The 6,553-nt window shown below is 40.0% G+C and overlaps 1 pseudogene; it reads right to left on the bottom strand.

The window, feature by feature from the left end:
* Positions 1-1,301: 1,301 nt before the first annotated feature.
* On the bottom strand, positions 1,302-2,309 carry LOC147438902 (uncharacterized; annotated as a pseudogene).
* Between the last annotated feature and the right edge of the window lie 4,244 nt (positions 2,310-6,553).

Raw genomic sequence — 6,553 nt, 5'->3', positions numbered from 1 at the left:
GTACTGTATCGACGACGATGAGGTTATGGTGGCTGAATGCTGAAAATGCTAGCGACATCGATGGCTAGGATCTGCAACCATGACGAGGCTAGGGGCTGAAATCTGATGGTGGCGATCATAAGCTGAATTGCTAGTTGTTCTGGTTGAAAACGTCGATGACCCTGCGAGCACTAAAGGCTGCAGGCCCTTCTTCTTGTGCTGCCTCTTCTGCTTCTCCTAACACCCAAAGGGCCCCCTTTATAAATGCAAAAGGCTGGGTCGAGCAGCATCAAAAACAGTCCACGGTTGGAAATATGAAGGGTTACTTATTAAATTAAATGAGCACACAAGAGGCGGTTCACATGCTGTAATGCCTATATGCTAAAATGCTATTTTGTGCAAGAGAGGATATGCAACTATGAGAGGTGTGCACATGCACGTCGTGCTAGAGACTCACAAAGGTGCCGGGATAGATCCTAAGCTAAGACTATAGCAGAATCATGTCCACGTAGCGCAAGTGAAGTGCGCACGTGACATACAATTAAATTCAAGAGCACTTCTTTCTTGCAACTATCAATCAACACAAGTACCAAAAAGTGCTTGTAAGTCTTCCATCTCATATTCCAAATATTCATGCCTCGCTCGCAAGGAAGATCTCTCAAAATCAATAAACATGACTCTCTGGCATGACATGATGATGTTACCCAGCGATAAGTCTCCATGAAGAGCACCTTTAAGATGAATCAATTGTAATGAGCTCATTGCCAGCCTCACAAGCTCTTGTGATTGCCTTTCTGACGTTTTATATGGACATAGAGCATGTCCCTTCCCTGACAAAGCCAGAAAACCCATATAGTTGCCCCATACTGACCCGTAAGCAAGTACTTTAGGGACAGCTATGCCTTGCAAATCTTGCAACTCTATATGTGCAAAAATTTCACGAAAAAACCCAACAATGTTTCTTTTGCGTCCTCAACCAATTCATACATTTTTAGTACTGCAGGTTTGCCCCAAATGTAAGCTTCTCTAACAATAACTCTTCCATGGCTTGATAGAACATTTCCAAGCTTCAAGGAAAAAAGATCAAACTCAGCTATCCCTCGAAACCATAGACCCAAGTCTTGTGCATGTATATCTACATCACGGATCCACGAACTTGTTGGATAAGAACTTTGAGCTGACAACATGTTCGGAGTAAAATACGCATCTGGCACATACTCTTCCAAATAGAAAATACCAGAGGGCAATGCTTCCTCCAACAATGGATATGCCCTTCTTGTAGGAACCCTTAAAGGTAAGGAGACCTGGAGTGTAAGCATTTCTTACCTCTTGGAGTTACAAGCTTGCTCATTAATGAGGTTTCCCTGCCTGGTCCACATCAACCACACTTATGATCGATGAAGTCTGAACAAGATGGCAAATGAACAAGATGCACCGGCAGATGTGAATTGGATCACTGCACATAAAAAGTTTTGAAAACAAAAGAACCTTGCGTGCAGGATCTCCAACCCGCTTGAAGAATACATATTGTTCCTAGAGCATAAGACCCCATACTCAACCTCTTCCAAAATCATGTGCAAGTAAAGCTGCACCACCACAAATCAGACCATGTCACTTTCAGCTTCATTTGAAGATAATAGAAGATCCACTACATGGGCATCAGGAGGTATATGAAACTGCCAGGGAGGCTTAATTTCGACTGGCAAGCAGAGATGCTGAAAAATGTCAATAACAGCTGACACACTTGCGCTAACTGCTCAATCCACATTCGATGTAGCACATTAAATACTTTCTATGGAATTCAACTTGAAACACATATTCAACCCTGAGGGTCCAGCAGCCTCATTCACAGGTATAAACACAGAAACTACCAAAGCTGCTCTAACCTCATCTTCCTTAGATATAGAGATGCCATGCATTCCCTGTAGCGGAAACCTCTCAGGTGTGAGTTTCCCACTCAAAACACCCTCGAGAGAGCCTAGCTGAGCAGCACAGCTGCTTGTTGCCTCGTTTGCCTTTGCTATCCCTATTGTTTCCGAACAACCAAGCATGAAAGCTTTGCTCGAAGTCGGTCCATCTTCCCACGACCGAAGGTGTTCTTCCTCCCCCCATCAGTTGGGTTTTGCCACTGTTTTTCCTGAATTGGAAAGAATAATAGGTCTTCGGCTCGACAGGCTCAAGCATAACATTAGCAAGTGTCTGAGTTTGCATAATCCCAGCAAGCCTACAACATGCGCATGGAAGAAGCACACACGCGAATGTACATCTCTCTCTCTCTCTCTCTCTCTCTCTCTCTCCCTTCTTCTGCTTCTTCTTCTTCTTCCCCCCCTTCTCGCACCAACTTATACACAACCAACTACCGCAAGCTCTAGCCATGCATCAATGGCTAGATCTCCCTTACTCCACTCTAAAAATAACTATCTAGTGTGCAAGACTTGAAAACAACTTACCCGTCTACAAGATGTCTGACAACAAAGTTGAAAATTCCTCTTTGTGCCCCCGATATCTCAATGGTGGGCCAATATATCTTTTTCAAATTAATTGGGTGATTAAATGAATATCACTTTAAAAACATTCATGTTAGACCAATTTCAACTAGACGATCATAACAAGAGGATTGATAGGAGCAAACGGTACTAGAGAGGTATGCTTTTTGAAAGATACAATAGAATTGAGAAATGTCAAAGAAGGATGACCCACTTTGGTTTTGGGTTTTAGGTTGGGGGTTATTCCACAGGTACACAATAGTGCTGATTAATGCAGCAGCAAGAACCTCACGTTTCTTCTTTTTATTATTGTCATCCAAGATGTCGTTGTAAGTAGCACACAAACTTTAGATAATAGACACATCAATAGCTCTTCCATCCATGATGTTGTTGTAGGAAGCACACAAACTTTACATAGTAGACATGTCAATAGCTCTTCCATCCACGATGTCATTGTAGGAAGCGCACAAACTTTAGATAGTAGACATGCCAACATCTCCTTTATAACTCTCTTGCCTCTCCCCATTCAAACTAAATGCTTTTCCACAAATACCAAATGTCATTATACTTCAAGCCTCTACCATGCAAAAAAGTTGTTATGCCAACTCTACCAAAGCTCAACAAATGCATCCCAATTTATGTCATTTGGCATCTACTCATCCACACGAGTCAATCTGAATAGCTCTCTCTATAGACTTGGTACTTTCTCTCATGGAAGATAGCCCGTATGAACTCATGTGCCTAAGTGTCTAGATAATCTGACACGCTTGTTCATGTTGCTCCCATATTTGTGCATGATGTCTATTATTATTTTCTCTCATCAATTTTGACAAACTATGCCTCGTAAAAAAAAATGGTTTTCTATTGCATAAAACAACTTATGGAACACAAAAACTCAATCAATGCAAAATATCCCTTCACAATAACATCAACAACATGGCTTGGCACAAAGTCATAGTCCACAGACAAGAGAACTCTCCATCAAATGTATTCCTTCCTTTTTTATCAAAACCAAAGCTATTTTTGTATCAGCTCTTTCAGCAAAAAAGAAACATTCTTAGCTTATATTGCGAGAGCCAATTCCAGTATGGACTTTAGTATTTTTATTAAATAGTTTCAAAGATTGCACCACCTCACCAATCAATAGGCATGTGACACCTCTAAATGCACACACATGGAAACTTTGATAGCCACTCTCAACCATCCTTTTGTCTGTGTAAGGATCAACCAAAGAACCAAGGTAATCACCATGAGCAATATCTTGTTTTCATTCATCGATGGAGTCAATTACATATGCATGATCACATGTCACATGCATGCATGCCATTAGAGAAACCACGTTTATGTGTGGATGGAAATTGTTGCGGCTAGGCTCTCCATCATAGCATATGGACATCTAAATTGACCATGGAACTTCATTTAGACTACCTTAACCAAATTAATGGTTGCATGTGTGTATTGTAATCCATGCATATATGATGCATGCAATGCATGTAGGTGCCATAGATGCAAGCATGCATATATGATGCATGCAATGCATGTAGGTGCCATAGACGCAAGCATGCATAGTCTTATCAAAACCCTTTATTGACCATAGCTTCTGATCAAACCCTACTATGCAATAATAAAAAACATCATGTCATATAACTTTTTTGCTCATGTCCAACGTGAAACTCCGCTTAGAAAGTGCAATTTTGGTCAAAATATAGCTGACTAAAAATTGTGCAGAGGATGATCGGGTGATCACATTTGCAACCTTATAATAATTAAGACTAATGAAGGGAAATGGATAAACATTTATGTTTAGTTTCTAGTGCATATAGAGAGGTCGGTTCTATCCCATGTGGCCACCGTGACATACGTAGGTGTTGCATTGGCAAGATTTCTAAAATTGAAGGCACACTATTTTAGGAAACATTATGACACTTGAAAATTCACAATCCCAGAGGAGCTTTCAAGGGAATCTATTGCTAGAGAAAATATATAAACTAGAATTAGGACATCAGTTCCATATGCCTCATGGGTCTGCAAAAGTCATGGTAAAAAATAGGGAGGAAACTAGTGGAGATCACAAAGCCTAGTTATTGTCCACTTTGTACACACATACTCTTAATGCAAAACAAAGGTGGTCCATATCACATGTGTATGGACTATCAACAAGCACTCATAAGACTTTTTGCTAGTTACATTGCTGAAGAGTTGGGAAATCTTTTGTACATCTCTCATTATTTTTGCACCTGTTGTGATGGTCTTGCAAGTGCTAATGTAGAGAGCAAATTTCTAACTAATGAAGTGAATAAAGAACTCTTGGCCAACAAAAGGTAGTAGTGTTGTACTTGTTAGAGGTAAATCTTATGCTAAAGGGAAGTTTTCCATTAGATCCAAGTCTCGTAGCAAGTCACATGGTCCTTGCAAGAAGGACATTGAGTGCTACTACTTCCATAAAATGGGACACATGAAGAAAGGTTGTTCTAAGTGGAAAGAGACAAAGTAAAAGACAAGGACCAGGGAAAAAGGTTCTAAAGGCTTTGTTGTGAAGAGTGAAGAGACCAATACATCATGCAATGATGACAATGGAGATATCCTCTTTACTTCAGCTATGGATTTGGCACACTTGATACTTTTAGATGGTGGTGATAAGAATCCAACCCGAACTTTAGTGTTGTGGCCTAAAGGAAAACATGCATTGCCATGCAAATGAGTCTATAAGATGAAGATCACACCCAGCCCAAGTACATACAAAGCAAGGTTGATTGCTAAAGGATTTAAGCAATAATATGGTGTGGAATTTGAGGATATATTTTCCCATATAGTCAAGATGACTTCCTCACGGTGTGTATTAGCCTTGGTTGCCAGAGAAGGCATGGAGCTTGTTTAGATAGATGTCCAAAGAGCATTTTTTCATGGTGATCTTCATGAGGAGATTTACATGCAGCAACCAAAGGTTTTAAGGAGAAAGGAAAAGAACTTATGGTGTGCAAGATAGATAAGAGCCTATACGGTTTTAGCATGCACCCAAAGAGTGCTATTATAAGTTTCACGCTTTTATGTTGCCCCAAGGGTATCGTAGTAGTGATATAGATCATTGCCTCTATACTAAATGGGCCAAAGATGGTAATTTTTTTATTTTGATCCTTTATGCAAATGACATGCTTATTGCCAATAGGAACAAGATTGAGATAGATGCCTTAAAGAAGAATTTACATGGTAAATTTCAGATGAAATACTTGGGAAATGCTATTATGATAGTCATATTTTTGGCATGCAAATTGTCAGAGACTTCAGCATTTCAATATGACGGGGGGAAAGTCGTGGGTACCACATTATTTTCATATGTGAATTAGCTTGCAAAATTGTCCCAAATCTGGTGAAGACAAAGCAAAAATGGCTAAGGTTCCATACTCATTAGCAATTGGCTCTTTGATGTATGCAATGATAGTTACTGATTTGTATATTTCTTTTACAGTGGGAATAGTCAATCTCTCCATGTCAAATCCTGGCCATAAACATTAAGATGCCATCAAAAGGGGTCATGCGGTATTTGCATGGTTTTAAGCATTGTGCATATGCTTGGAGGTAAGATTGCAAGTGTATTGGGCTACACATATGTGGATTATGTCGAGGGATTTGGACAAGATAAAGTCCACTTCAGGCTACATCTTTACATTCACTACAGGTGCAATGTCTTGGAGATCATGGCTTTAAGACAACATAGTGTTATCTACCACACAAGCCGAGTATGTTGTAGCATCTGAGGCTTGCAAAGAAGTGATCTGGCTTTCTTTTCTAGTGGGAGATTTGGGTGTTTTAGGTGAGAGGCCAGTCTTGAAGTGTGATAGTTAAGAGTGCTATTCATTTGGCCAAGAATCTAGGTGGAAATCAAGTATCATTTCATTCAAGATGTGCTTGAAGACGAATGTCTACAACTTGTCAAGGTTCATTCAAATGACAATCCTGCAAAACTTCTTACAAAGGGTTTACCCTCCAAGCGGTTTGCACACTATCGAGAGCTTATGGGAATTGGGTAAATATACATACTTCACATTCAAGTAGATATGTCCATAATGGTATTGAGAGGCACATTGTCC

The sequence above is a fragment of the Adiantum capillus-veneris genome, chromosome 16, assembly GCF_014529385.1.
Source record: "Adiantum capillus-veneris isolate H3 chromosome 16, ASM1452938v2, whole genome shotgun sequence".
Lineage (NCBI taxonomy): Eukaryota > Viridiplantae > Streptophyta > Polypodiopsida > Polypodiales > Pteridaceae > Adiantum > Adiantum capillus-veneris.
The sequence above is the reverse complement of the archived record's forward strand: the minus strand, read 5'-3'. Positions and strand labels throughout refer to the sequence as shown.